Below are 22,222 nucleotides of genomic sequence, written 5' to 3' on the forward strand. Positions count from 1 at the left end.
CTTGAAAGGTGTTCAAACAACTAAATTCAGACTATTTGATTGTTTGTAAACTGACTGTTGTTTGAGTTTGCAAAGGTTCAGGGAAAGCTGCTAATAGCTAAGTCCAAGAGAGGACAAGAAGGAAGAAGCGTTGAAGGCATTCTTCTTATCCCAAAGGACCTCAAAGCAATCCTTGAAGCACAAGAGGTTTGTTGCAAAAGGTTGCTTGAATAAGCTCTTTGTTAATCATGTTAGAAGTTCTTTTGTTCATTTGGATAATGACAACTTCTACAAGTGGGTCCTCAAATTCTTCTTTCTTCACAAGATTCTTTGATGAAGACAAGAAGCAAGAATTTTTCATCATGATGGATATGGTGAGAGAAATGTATGACGATGGAAGGAAGGGCACCAAACTTAGAAAGCAATTGAATTCCATGAAGGAAGAGAAGCAGTTGCTTTCTGACAAATTGCAGGAAATGGAGAGGCAACTTCATATTGCAAATATGAACCTGAAAACGATGCATGAGTTGGAGACACAGCTCTTTGTTGCCAAAGAAGACTTAGCCAAGTAGCAGCTTGAAGAAGAGGTGAACAATTCTTGTTTGTCTTGAAATTCCTCTAAGAATGTTTATATTGGTTCTTTTGAAAAACATACCAGAGGCATAGGTTCCAAGTTAGTGTCCAAGATGGGCTATGAAGGAAAAGGCTTGGGAAAACATGCACAAGGTATTGTTGAGCCAATAATGGTTGAGGAAAGGCCTAAGTATTTGGGTCTTGGCTATGGACAGTCTTATGGAGAAAGTTCCAAAGCTGCCTTGAAGTCAATTGAAACAGTTCCAAGAAGGAGTTTCATTTCAGGTCTTCTACCTCAAGAGTGTAAGGATTGTATTCATGGGGAATGCAATAGCTTGAAACATCATTTTCAGGAAGAAGGTGTTCATAAGCATGCACTTGAACCAGAGAGTTGTGGAAACTCTGAAAGCCTTGAAGAGATTGATGGTGTTCCAAAGGGAGATACTTCTTCATTCAGTTCACATCATCATGAAGGCAATAAAGGTGAAAGAGAAAGGTATAGATCTGGTTTTAATCATATTCCTTTTGATTATGTTCAGCATGGTAAATTTCCATATAAGCATGGGAAAAGAATTGCATGTTCCTTTTGTGGTTTGGATAACCATAATGTTTCTAGATGTTGGAAGAGAATTGCCACATACAAGAAACTTTTGAAGGAAAAGAAGCAAGAAGCCAAAGGTCCATTGGATAAGGAAAATCATGCTGCCAAGAAGATGCACATGTGTTGCACTTACTGCCATAAGCAAGGACATATTGCTGCAAAATTTTGGACTCTGAATGCAACAATGCTTCCAGAAAACTTGAAGAAGGTGGAAAGAGAGAATGGCAGGAATGGAAAGAAAGATTCCATGATTGATGTGTTTTAGGATGATTCACATGTTGATGTTGATGTGCAGAGAAAGGAGGGACCTTTGAAATGGATTGGTAAGAAATGGTTAGAATTCTTATCTAATTAAGGTTGCATGTCTTTTTGAAGATGCATTATATCAAGTTTCATCTATTTGCATTTCTTTGTTAATGGAATGCAAGTTGCAGGATTTTACCAAGAAGGTGAATGGAAAAGTTGATTAGGAGACTCACTTTATTGCTACAACATTATATTCATTTTAGCTTCGAAAGTACAGTGTACTTAAGTGAAAGTTGAAGGATGAAATGCGTGCATGAGAATGATGTGCATGAACACAGGGATGCTGATGGTTTCCTTGTATTTAAACATGTATGTGTAATTAACTTGAAGGTTTGATTGCTTTGGCATGCATGTAATGTTAATGTTGACTTGGAAAACGTTGATTTGGTCTCCAAGATGGAGATAATGATGAAGTGTTTCATCTTTGGAAAAGCATGTAGAAAAAGATGTAAAGACATGCTTGACTTGAAGGGTCAATTGTTTTAAAGGCATGTTTTATTGGCTTGTTATCTAGTCAATCATTTGTATGTAGATGTAAAGACATGGAGGTGTTCACAAGATGTGAAATCTGTTTCTTTTGTTGAAGCAGAAGTTTAGGCCATCCAGTTGTTGTCTGTAATCATGTTGTTGTTAACAATTGTTGTTGACAGTATGTCAAACATGTACAAATGAAAATTTTGTGAAGCAGATGTAACTTCACATTGGTTTGAGCCACCTTGGATCAATGATCAAGGCAGAGAAGTTCAAACTACCTTCTGTGACCTTCTCAGTAGGAGTTCTGCAGGAAGTCAAGGAGGAAAACAATTCTTCCCAAGAGGACAAGCACATCCAGGAAGGGAGTGTTCAAAGGCTTTGGTTCAGAGGCACTAGCCATGCAGGCAAGTGTATGAAGGCTGAAAGAAGAGGGTGTTGTACTCTCATCTACTATTCAGATCAGTATATCAGACTTTTGGAGACCAAAAGCTTTTTAGCGGGAAGGCGTGATTATAAAATGATCCTAGATGACCTTTTACTCAAAAATGAAAGTCAAAGGATGCTTCTGAAAATAGTCACATTGCATATATCTTTTTAATCTAAATCCAGTGCAATTTGAATGGACTAAAACGGACTTCGAATGAAGAAGTTATGGTAAAAAGAAGTTTGCCCATTGTCCTTTGAAAAGGAGGCAAATTCTTATAAACATGGGCTTAAGGCATTATATGGAAAAATCACATCGGAAGGGTTAAAAGGAGGACTTAGACCAAAGGTGGAAGGACTCCCCCGATAGCGATCTTTGACATATCGCATCGGAGGTAGGCCTTAGCGCAATATCAAGACCCAGGCGGAGCCGATTGCGATATGCAATGATTGGCGTCAGCGATTGGCGATCAGAGGAGATAGTGCTGAGATGAGACGTGCGACTTGTGATTGCGATGATCAAAACGATGGATCGGCATCGCTGTGTTCCATGGTATATGGAAAGAACCCCCAGGCCATAGCGATAACGATATGCAATGTGCGATATCAACCGTCGGATCAGAAAAAGAATGGACGGTCCTGATTTGATTGGTGATCGGTGATCCCTGATACAAAGGGCCAATGCACATTGCGATATGCAACTTGCGATATGTCGATAAAAGGCGGACCCGATAGAGTTTATAAGTGTGATTTCATAACTTTTGAAATCCGGATTTACGGGATTTCTGTGTATTTCCCGTGTATTGGGTTTTTTGGCCATACGCCTATGCGATTGCAATTTGCGATAGAATGGCGGACCCGATGGGTTTATAGATGCGATTGCATATATTTGAAGTCTGGGATTAAAGCCCATGATGTGTTTTTCCTGTGTATTTCTGTTATGCTGTTGTTTCCGGGATTAAGGCAGAAGAAAGGTCGTCGGTTCCTTTTCAATTGAAAACTGCTTCTATTCTTAAAGCATTTTGTGCCACACTATCAGGGGGCGTTGTGGAACAAGAATGCATTATGGAAAACGCAGGCAGCCACAGAGATGGAAAGGAACGATTCCTCATGATTGGGGATAGAGGAATGGATGGAAGTCGTAGAGTTGGAGGATTCCACAAAAACACAAAGAGCACAATTGACAGAGCAGTTGAAGGTTCCCGAGAGTCGCTTAGAGGTTGAGAAAAACATGAAAGGGACAGAGAGCCCGAGAAATCGAGCGCCGAGAGCCAGAAAGCCTAAGAGATTCATAGCCAGAGGCAGAGCCAGAGCGAGAGCCAAGAGCTAGAGCCAGAGCCAAAGCCAGAGCTGAGACCCAGAGCCAGAGCCAAAGCCAGAGCTGAGAGCCACAGCCATAGCCACAGCCAGAGACGAGAGAAAAATAAGAGAGATCAAATGATCCAACTATAGCTGATGTCTGATGTGTGCTGAAGATAGAAGGAGGAGTTCCAGAGACAGTAAGAGAATTCTGAGGGAGTTGATGCAAGCTAGAGCTTAAGATAGCTCAGAGCGCTGATTGAAGGAATCTAGTCCAGAGAAGCCTAGATCTGTCTGTAGAGTATGGACAACTAGTGGGATAAGATGGTATTCTAAACCCATAGGTTCAATTGTAAACCAATGGAGTTGAGTGTGGAGCTTGTAAAAGAATTTAAGCCGTAATCCCAAAGAGCCTAGTCGAGTTTATTAGAGCTCAAGGAGATGTAGCCCAAGATATCAAGGTGAACTCCATATTAAGCTTGTTGTCTTATGGTTTGTTTACTTGTTGCATCTTATTGCTATGTGTATGATGTTTATTTGTTGCACTATCTCACTATTATATGCTGCATATCAATTTAAGTAAATAAACTTAAGACATTTGGTCAGTTAAAGGTAAACTAAAGAATACACCTATTTCAAGTCCTTTTAATTCCGAATTCATCAATTATAAGCATAGGTCTTGGGAATATATAAGCTTTAGTGTGGGAGAGGTTCTTGTAAGCTTGACAAGAAGCCTTTAGTGCCCCATTTCAGATCATTAGGGCTAATGAGGAAGAAATATAAGTTGACCAAGGGATTGGATGGACAATTTAATGAGCTTAAGGGCTCATGTCAGAATTTTCAAAGTAGAAAATGAGAGACTGGTAAGAGCTCAAGAAAGGCAAGCTAATATTAATGCAATAATCCTACAAAGTCTCTCGGATTGGCAGAGGTAGAGGCAAAGGCAATCTGAGATAAGGGCCATTCATAGAGACAAGAAGAGCCTTCATGAGTCAAAAGAGAACACCAATAGATCAATTGGTGTCAGGTCTAGAAAGAGGCATATGTAGGGAAGTGAGGACATGTTCCAGGAGATTTACCTATGAGCACCCTAAGAGGAGGGACTAGCATGCATGTGCATCATTCTAGCAGACAATCTAGTTCTACTACTAGGAGGCACCATCATTCTCACCATTATCATCATCATCATCTAGGAAGTAAGGGAAAGGATCACATGCCCAAATAATTTAAGAAAGCCAAGCCACCCACATTTTATGGGGATATGAAGAAAGCATAGGATGCATAAGCTTGGTTGTTGGGTATGAATAAGTTTTTTAGAATACATGACTATTCTGAAAATAAAAAAGCTAGAATCGTCACCTATAACTTGAAGGGAAAAGTAGATATATGGTGGGAATATTTGAAGAATGTTAGAGGCATTTTTGAAGAAGGGTTGACCTGAGATGAGTTTGAAAATCTCTTCAAAGAGAAATAATTGTATGAACACCGTGATAGCAAGGAAAAAGAGTTTTATGAACTCAAAACGGGTCAATTAACTGATGGCAATTATGTCACCAAGTTTTTAGAACTATTGAGGTATGTGCCATATCTCAAATATGAAAAAATTGAAATTCAGAGGTTCATTAGCGAGTTGCCTATGGCATTCAGAGATAAAAGTGAATTGTTGGAACCTCTAACTTTGAAGAATTCTATCAAGAAACTAAAGCATTACTATGAGAAAGCAAAATGCACGCCTGAAATCAAAAGTAATTAGAAAGCAAAGAGAAACGTTGGGAATAAGAAGAATTAGCCCAAGAGGAGCTCAATAAAGAGGGAAGGTAAGCACCCAACCCCTATACATCAAGCTCAACAGAAATCTAACACTAATGTTAAGAAAAATGTGCAATAGCTAGAAATAGGGCAACCCAAGTTTGAAGGTTGGGAGCCATTGAAATGCTATACTTGTGGTGAAAACCACAAAAAAAGGGATTGTCCACATGATAAAAATGCCAGACCAAATATTTACAGTGCTCGAGAGGATTGCATGATGGGTGGGGTAGCTCTGATTATCCCAAGAATTTATGCAGCAGTGGACAACCGCCAGGAAAATCACTAGGCATCCATCATTCAAATGAAAGGTAAGTTGCATGATAAAACTATTTTGATTTTAATTGATCCAGGTTCTAATTATAGTTATGTCAGCCTAGATCATGTTAACAAATGCAATCTAGTTAGGGAATTGCATAATGAACCGTGGTTGGTTTAGCTAGAAACTGGGACAAAAAGGAAGAACAACCATTGGGTAAGGTCATGTGCATTTGAGCTTAGTGGGATGCCCACAACAACACACTTGAATGTATTTCCATTGGGTGCGTGTTGCATATTATTGGGCATAGACTAGTTGTACATACATAGAACCAAGGTAGATTGATTTAAAAAATAAATTGAATGCTTAGATGAGCAAGGAGAAAGAAGGTTTTTTCAGGGCAAAAGGATTCCTACCTCAATAAGATTGATTACTTCTATGCAATCCAATCACAGTAGTATAAAGGGATGCACATTGTTTGCAGTAAAAGTTTCTAGGGACGAGAAAGCTGGTAGTGAAATTGAAGATGAGGAAGCTGATCTACTAAAGAGGTACCATGTTTTGCAGCAGTATGTAGATGTCTTCCCAGTGGAGGTTCCTGGATTACATTACATCCACACACAAAGATAGATTTCTCTATTGAATTGGTACTTGGAGCAGCACCAGCATCCAAGGCACCATATAGGATGAGCACCACGAAGTTGGTCAAGATGAAATTGCAGCTAAGAGAAATTCTTGACAAGGACTACATAAGGCCAAGTGTGTCTCCATGGGGAGCACTGATACTGTTTGTAAAGAAGAAGGGTGGAACCCTTAGATTATGCATTGATTACAGGAAGTTGAATAACGTAACCACCAAGAATCGGTACCCATTTCCAAGGATTGATGATCTCTTTGTTAAATTGTAGCAAGAAAAGAATTCATTTGACTTGTGCCTTAGTCAAATGGAGAAATTTGAATTTCCACATCAAAAGGATGACTTGATTTGCAATTAGCAAGAGTTACATGACCAAGTCACTTAGTCAAGTCAGTCAATTCGAGTTTGTGGGAAGAAGTAGATTTGTGCATGACTTTATTACTAAGATCTAGAAATCTAGTGGAGTTATAGTTAGTGAAACTCAATTATCTAAGCTTTAGTCATGAATAGAGTTAGTATGAGTTTAGTTGAGTAGTTATAATTGTTGTTAACTCATTGATCTCTCAGTTAACTAGTCAATTTACTAAAAATATCCCTAGTCATCCATGCAATTCAAATTGCCTATTTGAGTGGAGGGAAAAGGCATAACTGTATTTATTGTTGTATACTAGTAAGTGTACAAAGTTTGCATGTAGCGGGTGAGCTAATTTCCTTGAGAATTGCGCAAGGAAATAAGAGCTTTCTATTCTTTAGGAGCAGTAATTTCACAAGGAAATAGGAGGAAGTAGGAGGCCTATTTTAAGTGTTTGTTAGAGTAGGCAGAGTAAGAGATCAATATTGCAATGCAGGTTAAGCTTCAAGGATTGAAATTGTCATTGTAATTGATCATTGTCTCATCCGATATAATACAAACAGAGGAGGGGTTTTTCTGAGTTGGGTTCTCCAATAAAAAATATTGTGTTCATTGTGATTGAATGATGGCATGTGTTTGTATTATATGTTTTCCTTTTCGTAATTTGAGTAGAAGAAATTTGTGTCTATTGATTTCAGTCTGATTTCATTAGCAACTACAAATTTTGAGTTATTTATACATGGTATCATAACTATTAAAAACTACATAGAAACTAGGTTCTTGATCTTCTCTTAGAAAAATTTCGAATAACATATTTGTGGTGAAAGAATTCGAGTGCAAGAATTTATTCAATGTAGGAACAATGTCTTTCAATGGATTGAGGCTTGAGTATGCATTGGAGGGCACCTCAAATTTATGTGCTTGGAAAGACAATATGGAAGTTGTGTTGGATGACAATGGGATATTAGAGTACACACAAAATGATATTCCCGAACTAGCAGCATCAAATGCACAACAACTGGCTTAGTGGAAGAAAGATACTGCAAAAGCTAAGAGGATTATCATGGAGGGAGTCAGAGATCACGTGGTTTCGTGTTTGCATGGAAAGTGTAATGTTTATGCAATGTGGAAAACCCTCACAGAGCTATTCGAAAGCAACAATGATGCTAGGAAATTGGAATTGAAAGATAAGCTTAGGAACATTCAAATGCAGAAAAATGAAACCATTATTCAGTACCTATCCAGATTCACTAAGGTCAAAGATGAACTTGGAGGAGTTGGAGAGACTGTACCACCATATGAACTACTGATCTTAACACTCCTTGGTCTTCTGAAGTCTTGGCACAAATATCAGGATTCAGTTAATGGAAGAGACAAGCTCCCAAATTAGGAGAGACTTTGGTTTGACTTGGTGTAGGAGGAGATTAGAAGAAACACTAGAGATGGAGTCTCATCCAAAATTGATGAGGAAGAATACTTTTCTCTAGTTGGAAAAGGAAATAACACCAAAGGAAAGAAGGCCCAAGGAGAGGTAAAATCCATCCAGAACCATGGCAAGAAGAAATACCTTATTAAAATTAAATACTTTCACTGCCATATGTATGGACACTATGCAACCAAGTGTCCACACAAGAAATCTAGTAAGGAACATGTAGCAAGAGCAGGAGGAGATCCATTAACATCACAATTCGAGTTGGATTTCACCCTCATTGCATGCATGGAAAGTATTGTGTAACCACCCCTCCCACATTTACCCAAATTCACAAGCTTACATATGTAAACATGAGACGAGTGTCATTATGAAATGACCCGACCTCCAATTTCCAGTTATGGAAGTGGGTTTGGCCAACCCGACACTTAAATACATCCTACATTGACTACAGATCACTCAAGTGCTGAACAACTACCCCATGTGATCAATCCCTGAGCTAGGACCCTGTTTCTCTAACTTAGTTCCCCAACTGCATGCATAGTCCTGCTTCCATGCGGTTATGGCCTAAATCCTTCAGTTTTGAGCATGTGATCCCAAGATATGTGTCACCTTTTCAGGCAAACCTCCAGACAACTACCCATAATTTCTTAAAACTTTCCAAAATCATAATTTACATGATGACAATGATAACCATTCAAACTCGAAGCAAGAACTTCACCTAGACTGCCCAATCCATAACAAACATTTTGTCAAACATATGGCAAGCATGTAATCTACAGGTCATGAATGCATATCTTATCATAAGCTAATAGTCCTCATCTGAGAATCATCGAGAAGGCTTTAAACCCTCTCTAGCTAACTACAACAACACTTGTTGGTCCATATATGCATCAACCATTTTATAATTTAACAAATCATAACAAGAGACATAGATATCATACATCATACAACCAACAAATAACCAGCATAGAAACTGTTAGCTTTGCTGTGCAAAACTAATCAAAAATGGATTCAAACACTTTCAAATGCTGCAAACACACTTATAATCATGCCAAAGGAGCCATTGATGCTGTCGAAATCCTCAAATTTTGGCTAAAAGTCTTCCACCGATTGAAAAAATTGCAAAGGGAAAGCCCTTTGGAGGGCAGAAATACACTATCGGGAGGCGGAAATACCCCAAAAACCATGTAAAAATCAAAAGTGCAGGCTTAAGGACCCGCATCAATCTCAGTCGTTGGATCTGGCCGATCAACGGTCCAGATCGCGTCGGCATATCGCAAGTCGGGGGAGGCAGCGGCAGCGACATGATACATCGCCGATGAGCGATCGCCGATATCGCATCGGCGTATCGCTATCAGCATTTACAATGGAGCATGGGCCTTTTATGTTTGCGACCCGATGGGCCGGACCCGACGGCGGTATTAATCCTTTTTGATAGATTTTCGGGTCCGCAGCAATATCGCATCGGCATTATCAAAGAAATCGGGGCTTTTATGTTTGCGATGAGCGATCGCCGATATCGCTATCGGCAATAACAAAGGGGCGGGCTTTAACAAGAGTTATGTTGCGACCCGATGGGCCAGACCCGATGGGACTATAAATGGTTTTTATTAAAATTTCAAGTCCGCGCTAAGCCATTGTCATTGGTTTTGGGCGCATTTTCTATGTATTATGAAATATAAAGAAATGCAAAGGATGCCTGGCGGGTGCGATTGCGATGGGTTTTCGGATCCGAAAGGGTTCTAAAACATAATATATATATGATTCAGGTCCGCCAAAAGCAAATTTCCCGTGTTTTGCAGCAGTTTTATGTGTTTTCAAATATAAAGAAAACCGCCAACCTTATCGGACCGCTTTTGCCCAGCAAGTGGTTTTCGTACAAACGAGCCCGATGCAATAGAACTATGCCACGCGTCCTCTGTACGTTTCCAAAACAGCCGTTCTATCGGGACGTAAAGGACAGTCAGGAAAGGGCTTCCGATATTCACCTCAACCGTTCGATTTCTTGAGGGCAGATCAACGGTTGACGGACACCTTTTAAAGCCAAAGTTGAAACAGTGATGGGCGGGAATGAATAGTGTAGCAGCGTTTCACTGTTTTAAAGCCAAACAATCATGATTGAGCCATTTTAATGATTCAGCAGCTGCCATTAATCAAAAGTATGGCCGAGGAGGAAGCAGGACACCGTTTATCAGATCAGTGCATTCAATGGTTATGGCTCCTTTGGTATTTCACGCCACCTGCTCAAAGGAGGACTGCAGAGCAACAAAGGGGTCAAATCCATTTACAGCACATCCAGATTTGCATCAGAGGCCCACTCCTGAATGTAAATGTGGTTGGTGACCATTTATGGGCTCCTCCACGCATAGTTAATAGAGATATTGTGTGATGATACACCATATACACTGAAAAAACAGATGTAATGGATTGATGAGTGTTAGATGAAGGTGACTCTGTTGTAAGGTTCAACTTCTGGAGACTGTAACTACTTTGTAACCTACAGCGTCTAGTCTTCATTTCCAGCTAATACAAGCTTCTTTTGTTGTTAATTGCTCACTTTCCACTTCTCTTTCTTGTTCCAGGTTGTGCCTGTTTGCATTGATTCATGTTCTCTTAATGTTTAGCATTAGAGGGGCTGTCATCCGACCTCTGTGTTAGGATTTAGCATGTATCATTGAACGTGTATGCAGGTTTCTGTTGTTTAATGCATAGAGAGATGTCATCCTGTCTGTGTATTAGAAACTAGATTTACAGACCTTTTAACTGGTTGCAGCTGGCCATCACAGGGTCCTGTGCATCTGCTGGTGTGGTCAGTCTTCTCCATTATCACCTTATCCTCAAACTGTGAGTAATTGGTGGTTAAAAGCCTTGTAGTCTGGGGGTGTTCACCCATGTCTGGGGTCAATCATAGTAGAAGTGGTTATCTAGATTGAATATGCAGCATTTGTTTCATTCATAACCATTTATCCAACTATTTTGTTGAATTTGTAATGTTCCCGAGCATCACCAATATGCAACCTAGGTGAGTTTCTTGGGGTGATAACAGAAACCATGGAAAATCAGCCACAATGCCAACATGATATCCAATACAATTGCTTATAAATAACAATAGGAAATTATCTCTTATTAACATATGAATATGCCAACCAAGTCAGGGAATTATACATACCACCCGACCATAGATTGGGCTTAACCAAATCTCTCTTTCATCCAATCACCCCCGTGCAATATTCCAAGCATGTAGGTGGGATCTCATGGAATAAACCAATACAAAAACAACGAAGGCTTCCAAAGGCTAAACCACCTCAACCCTCAACCACAGTGATTACTGGTGGGCTCCAGTATTGTAGCGATAATGCTACAACTCATGGAGCTTCCTTCTCTAATTTTATCAACCCGGTAGTTCGTAACAAACTTGGAAGCGACGGTGCTGTATGCACAAGTACTAGCTCTTGTTGCAGCTGTCACTTGGTTAGCTGGCACAAGTCCGCAAGGGCTCAAGCCAACTTCTATATGTTCTCAGAAGAAGCTTTTTAAGTGATGAACGAAAGCTATCTCAAAGGAAATTAACCTATTTTGCAAGAATGAACTGAAAGCCAACAAAGCATGGAAACCCTAGTAAACCCTAATCTGACCAGCTTAATCCTTACGATGCAATGGTGGGAATGTAACCTCTAAAAATGATGCCATTACTTCTAGTGAGATGAGATGCATGGGTCTAAACTACTTTCATCTGAAGAGAACATGTTTTTGTATTTTTGCTCAAGTGGTTGGAATTACTATGCCTGTGCTTCTCACTGGGTCTTGACTGTGCAGGGGTAGATCAAGGGGAGGAAGGCTTGGAAAAGGTCAGGAGGACTCTGAGAGGTTCCAGGGGATCCCTAACATCATTCCACAGAAGTTCACAACGTTCAGATGCCTGACAACCGTGTTTGCAAGCTTCTACAGGATGTCTGCAGGGGATCCTACAGGAAGCTCGGGATTTCTACAGGAAGTCTGCTAACTTCTACAGGATGTTCTGCAATCGGAATTTTGGGTGATGGAGGAGTGGATGAGCTGCATGGGTAGATAGGGAGGATGAGAGGGGAGCTTGTGATGGCTTATGGACAGAGAGATGAGATGGAGAGGGGGTGTGTAAAGCTGGTTGGTCGATAGGAGGGTAGAGGCAATGGAAGGCCGAAAAGATAAAACAACGTGGATAATAGAAGAGTTGGTGGGAAAATGATCTAGCTGGGAGGTAAGGAGATGGCTTAGGCACGGCTGAGAAGGATAAGGAAATGATAGAGTGGTGCTGCGCAGTGTAAATGAAACAAATCACCTCTGTCTTGAGTATCACCGAAATGTCATCAATCTACTCTAACTGTTTTATTAAAAACCAAAGAACAGCAATGTAAGTTAAGGGAGAATCGTGCATGGTGCTGAAACAAAGAGCTACTCCACAAGATCGAAATGCATGGACACTTCTACAACTGAAAATATTACGTTAAAGCTTGCATGAACATATAAACTGTGTTTTTGGTGGGTGGCACGGGCTGCAATCCCAATCTCTAAACAGAGGTGGAAGTGAGTGTGCAATCAACCCTTTTTTCGAACTCTGATTAACTCCAATCCTTACTCTAATCTAAACTACTGAAAGCAGCTTTTGTTCATAACACTAACCTATGTAACCACACCAAGAAATCTGAATCAGCAAACTGTGTTTCCAAGTGCAAGTAAAGGACAAGAAATATAATGCTGAAAGAAAGACAAGTAACAATACAAAGAAAGGAGGCCTATTGCTCTCAGGTTGGGCCCAAACCTGAGAGCTATAGCTCCTCTAAGAACTCAGAATTGAACTCAAATCTGCCTGCCTTTTATTAAAAGATCATAATCATAAGTCTAACAACATGCCAAAAATGGCTTACAAAGAGCAAAACAGAGCTGTAGCTCGTACTTCAGAATTTGCAACAAAGGTTCAAAAGTTCCCATCGAAGGCTACAGCCTCAATATTTATACATTATGAGGGCCAAGCTGGCCTCCTAAATTAGTGGGGCTTGGCTGTCCAACTAAAAGTAAACTGCTGTTCCTTTAGAATCCGTTGGCTGCCTTCTAGCTCGGTGGTGATAGCTGTCGGAGCTCGGAGTTGGGGTGGAGATCACGAGGAAGGTCATTCAAGGCTGTGGACAGCCTTCCTACAAAACCGCAATGCCACCTTGGCTATCTCCTTGCCTTCATCTGCGTGGTTTTGCTCCATTTAATGTCAAAAAACCTGAAATAAACATGTATTAGCCACCTAGGCATAGTGACTGCCCTCCTTCCTACAAATAACATGAATATACTAAGAAATGATGCATAAGTGATGAAAAATGAAGGGTTGAGCAAGGTAAGTAGGCCAAATGAGCCCAAAATGTTACCAAAATTTGGGGCTCATCATCACCCCCCAGCTAAAATATTTGCTCATCCTTGAGCAACTAGTCCAACTCCGCATCCTTCATTGCCTTTACTGCCACCCTTACATCCCAAGCCTCTGTAGTAGTGTCCTCCTTGCTGATATGAAACCCAGCCTTTCTGTTCACCTCTTCCCACTGTTCATTATCATCCTTCTCTGTGCTGCCCTCCATTAATCATAGTAGCAGTGGGGGGCTTAGTTTGAGGCCAATCCAGCTGGCCTGGAGGTTTTGCATGGATTTCTTATAGAGGGCCACCCGTACTAGAGCTTCCCTCATCCGAGTTGGGGTATGATACTCTCTGATTTTCAGACTGTGGGCCAATGTATTCCATCGGCGGGTGCAAGCTTGGACAGCGTTGTGTCCTAACAGTCTCTCCATGTCCTCAAAATGCACTATGGCTTGGGCCTGCTGGTCCATATATCTCAATGAAGCTTGAGGGTCAGTGGACAAGTGCTGGTGTGCTGAGATTAGTGCAACTGGATCCCCTGGTTCTGCTCGAATTAGCAATGGCTCATTCAGCTCCCGGTTCATGACCGCTTTGGCTTCTGCTGCTCTTTTGTCCTCATGGTTCAACCATGAGGCAAATGCCATTAATTGCATATCTCCTAAGGCCATATTGGGATCCCATGGAATTACATTAGGCAGGGCCAAATTATGGAGGTAGAACTCCGCTAATTTGGCCTTATCCTCTGATGAACTAGTACTGCATACTTCAATGAATTGCTGCGGATCTTGGAGCTGAGAGATACCTCTTTGCACCAAGGTATTGATTTGAAATTTCAGCCATTGGTCTTTCAGGTACAGGCCATAGGATTTGGCCGGCTGTCTGCATTGTATAGCATCCATGGCCCAACTGGCCATGCAGGCCAATTGTGCCTCTTTCTACTGCAGCTGTTGTCTGAGAGCTTGCACCTCAATTTGTGCTTGCTGTTCTACTTCCTGTAGATGCAAGGTTGGCTCCACAAGACCGATTTGTAGTTCCTTTTTGCCTTGCTGTTCTACTGTGGTGTCATTGGAGGGTGTACCTGTTCCTGTCCTCAGCTCCTGTAGCTGCAATCTAAGCTTTTCGTTTTCTTCCTGTAGGAACACTCTTTGGCAATTTGCCACGTGTTTAGCCATGGCTAATTCACTTCTGGCCTCCTTGAGTTTCTCTTGCAAGGGACCTATGTCCGCCACACCCTTTGACTTGGCTATTTTCATCCACGTGTGTGTGCGTACTCTCTCTTCCTCCAATGCAAAAAACAGTGGCACAGTGAATTTCTGAGGTATAATTTTGCCAGCCTCTAAAAAGTTGTAATATGAACTCAGACTTGGCTGAGGGCTAGGCTCTGGAATATGCTCTTTTTCTACTTCTCTTGGTGGCTCTACTTCGCCCTCCCTCGGTGGTGATGAGGGTGCTTCTCCTTCCATTCTCTCTGTTTCTTTAAGCCTGGCTAAGGTTTCCTATAGAGCATCCTCAGCATCCTGTAGCCGAGCTTTTGTAGTCAATTGGTCTAACCTTTCTTTCCAAGTAGTTTTCTTTGGGCTCCCCCTCTCATAGGTGACTGATATCCGTGAGGGGGACCTCTCCTTGGGCGAAGTAGGGGCATCATCTATAGTGATTGGGCTGCTGGACGGAGGCTGTGGCTTGCCCGTCTTTATTCTCACACTTCTCCTAGCTTTAAAATATAGAGGGGTCTCCCTCTTTCTCTTCTCCTTTGGCTTAGGAGGTGTGCTGAGGGCAGCCAGCATAGCTGCTGCCTCCCTTGCAAGAATGTCAGCTTTCTTCTCCTTGGGTTTCGCTTTTTCAGGGCTTCCTGTAGAAGACCCTGTTTTAGTTAATTTCGGGCTTCCTGTAGAAGGCCCTTTTTCAGCTGATTTCGGGCTTCCTGTAGAAGCCGGTTTCGGTTTTCCTGTAGAGACAGGTGGCACCACTTTAGATTGCTTTGCTGAGGGTGTTTTACTTTTTGACTTGGTTGCGGGTGCTGACGAGGTGCCTTTGCTGATGTGGACCTGCTCAGCCTTGTCCACTCTGCTTTGTAATCTTTTCTCTCTTGCCGTCAAAATGGGTGTGTCATCCTTCTCTTTGGCACCCTTTTTCTCTTGTTTCTTCTCTTGCTTTTTCTTCTGCTCCGTGGTCGTGGTCTTCTGGCCTTTTTCTTTCTTCCCTGCGGGCACTGACTCTTTCTCCTCACTGCTAGATGAACCGAGCTCTTCGGTCAACATCTTTATGTCACCATCCTTGGTCAAATTTCTGAAGGCTTCCCATGAGAGAGGAACCTTGTATGTGTGGAGCGCATCCTCCACGAGGAGTTTAATGAGTCCATGGTGGGCTACCTGGTCTGGTGTGCCTTCTTTCAGCTTGGTGGCACATTCAATCATAGACTGTAGTAGAAAGTAGGGGATACTCAGTTTGTTTTCTACAGGTAGGTCCATTTGGTGCCTTAATTCCGTGAGTAACCGAAAATGGTACCCATAGACAATGCTAAAACGACCTTCGCAGGTGATGTATTTCATAATCTGGAGGCTAACTTCACTCCACAGTGGCAGCAAACTGGTTCTACGAACCCCATTTTTATCTTCTGAGAATTCCTCCTCTGGTGGAAAGAATTCTTTCTTAGCCTGTTGGCCCAATTTCCTTTCTTCTTTATCCCATGGTAATCCCATTGGGAGCTCAATAACTCGGCTGATGAATTGTGGGGTGAGTTTGAGACTCAAACCCCTGAAGTTAACGGTGGCCAATGTTTTGGATTTCGGCTTCAGAGCTTGCAAAAACTCATCTGCCACCTCATCGTCATAACCCTGCAACTTGTCGCAGAATGACATCCATTGCGCTTGCGTGAACAACTCCACCACCTCAGGATTTTCTCTTAACTTCGTTGAATCGGTTGGTTCCCTTCTGATGAACCCACCCGGCATGGTGAAAAACTGCTGCATTAGCTGGAGGTGGCGAATGCAGAAGAAAATTGGCCTACTGGGACAGAGCGTAGAATTACGCCTCTGTCATGAATACAATTCACGAAACCTATCTCCCGAGGACCTTAACACAGCTTAATTATACTGACATCCTGTAGGACGACAATTCATGCAACGGCAGACAATAATTTGCAAAAAAAAAAATTACGACCAGACTGTAGACGTCGATTCTGCCACCCTCAAAACCAATTGCATGGAGAGTTCAGGCTTACCTTTTTAATCCGCCACCTTTTGACGTGAGGAACCCGATTTCCTATAGAAACAGCTTTCCTGTAGAAGCAGCGCACGAATCCTGGAGGATACTGCAGTGGGTCTGCGCTCTTGGTGCTGCTTAACAGGCGTTCGAACGGCCGAAGACTTGGAGTGTCGAGCTTCAGAGGAACCCGGATGCTCACTCGACTTTCAAACGGCGAATGATAAATGCATGGGGTGGCAATCTAGCCGATTAGATTTGAATCCGGCGAAATCCGTGGCGCGAGGGTGAGCTGTCCCTGCCGGACCGTTGGACGACGTCACACCATCATTCTTCTGCAAGTTCCCTTACTGCCGCATCATTCCCCGCAGATCCGCCGCCATCATTTCTGTTACAACTCATTTTTCCCCGACTTGATGGCTCTCACGTGTGCACTGCCCGTTCCTTTTGCCACGACCACCGTTTACCATCCGACTATACCATCTGACTGGTCGACGTGGCCAGTCGATGGGCCATACAACCGCTCAACCCATTCACTTCACACTTGCAAACATTTTCAAAGTAAAATTCATGCAATTCGACGGAAGAAAGGGTCGAGGCACTTACCTGTGCGGCCGCGACACGATTTCTCAGGCTCTTGGACGACGATGGCTCGATTTGTTTGCTGCTGCCTGATTGTACAGGCCCGGAGGTTCCTATTCACAGGCCGCTGACGATGAATCTTATGATTCGGCTGCATGTGCCTGCGTTTTCATTGCATGTGGCAAGCGCTTTGAATGGTGTACACTCTAGCGGGCTTAACTGCTACGGGACTCCTGCAGGATGTCCTGTAGCAGTTTTTCCTCCTCGGGTGCATGTTGTACGACGAAGACAGTGGCCTCACGATCATGCTCTAATGAGCTCATGGATAGCTGGGATGGATATGGTATGGCATCTCGGCGTTTTTTCATTTTAAAAATTGCTTTCTCTTGATAACTCAATGATCTGCTTTGATGGTGCAGGTATCTTCATTTCATGTCGACATGGGTGGTAGAAAGAGGTGACAGTAATGTGTGAGGGAGAAACTGGTAGCTTGCATGCGTCCATACCGGACCTTGGTCGTTAGATCTCCTCATATAATCAGTTCTGGGCCGTCCAAAACTTCTACAGGAAGTTTCCTGTAGAAATACAGAACATCCTGTAGAAAGTCTGTACTTCCTGTAGAAGTCTGTAACTTCCTGTAGACTAAGTTGTGATGAAATCGTGCCCATACCTTGGAGAAGATGAGTATTCTTGGAGGAGGCGCTGGTGAGGTCTCCTGGCAGCATGATAAGGATCCTTGACTTTGAGTTGAGAGACCTCCTCTCCTTCATAGAACACCTGCAACCTGCATGCATTTCCACATTATAAACTTGTTGTCCCTGTCTTCTTTTGCTTATTGTTTTTTTCTTTTTTTTTTCTTTTTTTTTTTTTTTGAAAGATAACAGGGGCGCCTCAATGAGGTTTTCACCCTTGCCATCTGCCTTAAGCGCCTCAGAGAGGTTTTCACTCAAGGATCTTTTTCAAATCTCCTTTTTTTTTTTGAAAGACAATAGGGGTGCCTCAATGAGGTTTTCACCCCTACCACCCGCCTTGGGAGCCTCAGAAAGGTTTTCACCCAAGGATCTTTATTACTTTTTTTTTTCTTCTTCTTTTTTTTTTTTAGATCTTTCAGGGTATGCCCAAAGCAGAGGCAGACCCCTTCTCTATGACCAGCACTGACTTCTCCACAGTTTTGATGAATTCTTGTCTTGAGAGAGGTTTCCTGTAGATCTTCAATCGATGCCCATTGACAAGCATGGGGATGGCTTCCTCATCAATGGTCCGAATAAGAACAGATCCATTATCATGACATTTTTCTACTGCATATGGTCCCAGCCATCTGGTTCTCAGCTTCCCCTTGAAATCTTTGTGCCTGGAATCATACAACAGTGCCCAATCTCCTGGCTGGAATTGCTTGTCATTGAGGTGTTGGTCATGCCACACCTTTCTCTGAAGTTGAACCACTTCTGAGTGAAGGAGGGCCTGCATTCTGTGCTCGTCCAGTCCATTCAGCTGCAATAACCTTTCTTGTTGTGCATGGCTGAGATCTAGGTCCAGCTGAGCTGCCATCCTCAAAGTGTTGTATTCAAATTCAATGGACAACAAAGCTTTCTTCCCATAAACCAGCTCATAAGGTGTGAAGCCGGTTGTGGTCTTCCAGGTGGTGTTGTAAACCCATGTGGCCTCAACCAGGCGATCTGCCCAATCTTTCCTACTGCTGCTCACCACCTTAGTCAAAATCCCTTCCAATGCTCTGTTGGTGACTTCCACTTGCCCATTTGCCTGTGGATGATAGGGGGTGGAAGTCCTATGCTTGATTTTGTGATGAGCTAGTAGGTCTTCGATCAAGTTGGATGTGAACTGGCTTCCTTGAACGGTGACTAGCTCTCTTGGGTAGCCAAATTTGTAGAAGATGTTCTCTCTTAAGAACTCAGCCACCTTTTCTTCTGTTGCTGCTTTGATTGCCTTAGTTTCTGCCCACTTTGTCAGGTAGTCAGTGCACACAATGATGTAAGACCTTTGCCTCGAAGGGGGGTTGATTGGACCCACAAAGTCCATACCCCACTTCTCAAATGGCTCAAGAGTCACTTGAGGTTGGAGAGGCATCTCATCCCTTTGAGTCGGTTTCCCCATTCTTTGGCATCGGTCACATTGGCTGATATACCTTCTGACATCTTGATGAAGTGTGGGCCAATAGTAGCCTGCCTGCAGGATTTTGAAGGCAGTCCTCTTTGCTGCAAAATGTCCTCCACAAGGCCCATCATGACAGGTGAGGAGGATATCAAAGACTTCCTCCTCCCTTACACAACGCCTTAGGATCTAATCAGGGCCAAGCTTGAACAGGTTGCCCCCGATCCAAGTAAATGAGGCACTTTTTCTGATGATTCTGCTCTTCTCTCTTGAAGATAGGTGCGGAGGGAACTTTGCTGAAACAAGGTAGTTTGCTATATCAGCAAACCATGGAGAGAGTACTGAAATAGCAAACAGATGTTCATCAGGCATCTGGTCATCCACTGTTCCATCCTCACCTGCAGATAAATCCAATCTAGATAAAAAGTCAGCAACAACATTTTCTTTACCTGGTTTGTCAACAATGGTCAAATCAAACTGCTGCAACAAAAGTAACCATCTAATAATACGAGCATTCACATCTGGTTTATTCATTAAATATCTAATTGCAGCATGATCCGTATGTACAAAGGTTTGATAGCCAGTGATATAATGTCGGAACTTGTTCAGTGCATGGACCACAGCCAAGAATTCTTTCTCGGTTACAGTGTAATTCAGTTCAGCTTTGGATAAGTTTTTGCTAACAAAGTAAATAGCATATGGAAGTTTTTGTTCAACTTGTCCTAAAGCTGCCCCTATGGCTTTGTTCGAGGCATCAGTGTGGATGTGGAAAGGTAGGGCCCAGTTTGGACCTCTCAAGATTGGGGCAGACACCAACTTGTCCTTTAATTCATTCAGAGCCCTCTGACAATCGTCAGTCCATTTAAACTCCACATCTTTTGCCAACAGGCCAAACAATGGCGAGGCTAGCTTGCTGAAGTCTTTAATGAATCTCCTGTAATACCCTGCTAATCCTAAGAAACTCCGAACATCCCTTACCTTTTGGGGAGGTGGAACCTTCTTGATGAGAAAATTTTTGTTAGGATCCACTTGTAACCCTTGGCAAGAAATGGTATGGCCTAGCACGGTCCCTTCAGTCATAAAGAATTCACATTTTTCAAGACTAAGGGACAGGTTCATCTCAATGCATTTGGTTAGGACTTTTCCCAGATTGGACAATGCTTCTTGGAAGTCGGACCCATAAGGAGTGAAGTCATCCATATAGATTTCCACTGCATCATGGACCAGCTCCGAGAAGATGCTCAAGACAGCTCTCTGGAAGGTAGCAGGAGCATTGCATAGCCCAAAGGGAAGAACTCGGTAGGCAAAGGTACCCCAAGGACAAGTGAAGGTGGTCTTATCTTGGTCTTCCGGGCTGATTTGGATTTTGTTGTACCCACTAAACCCATCTAGGAAAGAGAAGAACTTCTTTCCTGCCAGTCCATCCAACACTTGATCTATGAAAGGTAGAGGGAAATGGTCTTTCTTGGTAGCTTTGTTCAGTTCTCGGTAGTCCACACAGATTCTCCACTTCCCATTTTTCTTGGGAACCAACACCAGAGGGGACACCCATTCGCTATCTGAGATGGGGTAAATGAATCCGGCATCCAACAGTTTTTGCAATTCTTCCTTGACAATGTCCTTAAGGGCTGGATTCATTCTCCTCTAGGGTTGCCTAACCGGTTTACAATCCTCTTTGATGTATATGTGATGGGTACAGACTGAAGGATGGACTCCTTTCATCTCCTTATAGCTCCAAGCAAAAGCATCTAGATGACTGACCAACAGGCTACACAGCTCCTTTTCCTGGGAAGGAGATAGGGAGGAGCTGATCTTTAACGTTCTCTCAGGGCCGAACTCCACATTCTTGACTCTGGGAGTGACAGGTTTGGTTGCACAAAGGTCCACTAAGGTGTTGGCTTGGGCATCCTCCACCAATTTCTCTAAGGATAGTGCACTGGGAGGTGGATTCTGGATCAAGGTCTCAATCAAGTCATCCTCGGTTGGGGGGTCTCTTCTAGAGGTGTCTAGGGTGCACAAAGGTGCTGAGTACACCTCATCCTCTTCTCCTTCCTCCAACCAAAGTGGTAAGTCATGCTCTAAGGAGGGTTGGGCAGGAGGGTATAGGACTAGCTGCTTGGACATAGGACCATTTTTGATGGTCATGTTTCCTGCACGGCAACTTATGTAAGCATCTGCAGTGGCTAACCAAGGCCTTCCCAAAATGAGAGGGTATCCAGTAAGCTTTGCCTTTGGTTGCAGAACCAAGAAATCTGCAGGGTATTCCCAAGAGTCAACAGAGACCAAGACATCCTCCACAATCCCTTCGGGAGTCACGGTGGAGCGATCTGCTAGTTGCAGGACTGTCGAGGTCTTCCTCAGGGAACCCTGAAGATTGAGTTTGAGCATGGTATCCCTGGTCATCACATTAATGGCAGCCCCCAGATCAATCAAGGTGTGAGGTATGATAGTGCCATTGATGTGGACATCTACTACAGGACTCCCAGGATCTAGGTACTTTGGGCAGATGACTTGTCCTAACATAAGGTCAGACAGTTGTCCTATGACATTGATGGTTGAAGCATCTCTCTTTCGCCTGCCTGGGTGTTTGAAACACTTTTCCTTAACCAGTTTGTTGTATATTGGCACATCCTTGATGGCTTGGAGAAGTGGTATTTTCACACACCACTGCTTGAGCTCTCCCAGAAGCTCATCCTCCTCTGGGTTGGGTTGTGTGGTGGCTGTTAGTCTCTCAGGAAAGGGTGGAATAGCCTTTGGTTCACTTTCCTGTTTGTCTTCCTTGTCCTCTGGGGGAGGAGGTTGGCGATCCGGAG

The sequence above is a fragment of the Pinus tabuliformis genome, chromosome 8 (assembly GCF_031772625.1).
Source record: "Pinus tabuliformis cultivar Carrire ecotype Pingquan chromosome 8, CPIR1, whole genome shotgun sequence".
In the NCBI taxonomy this organism is placed as follows: Eukaryota; Viridiplantae; Streptophyta; class Pinopsida; order Pinales; family Pinaceae; genus Pinus; species Pinus tabuliformis.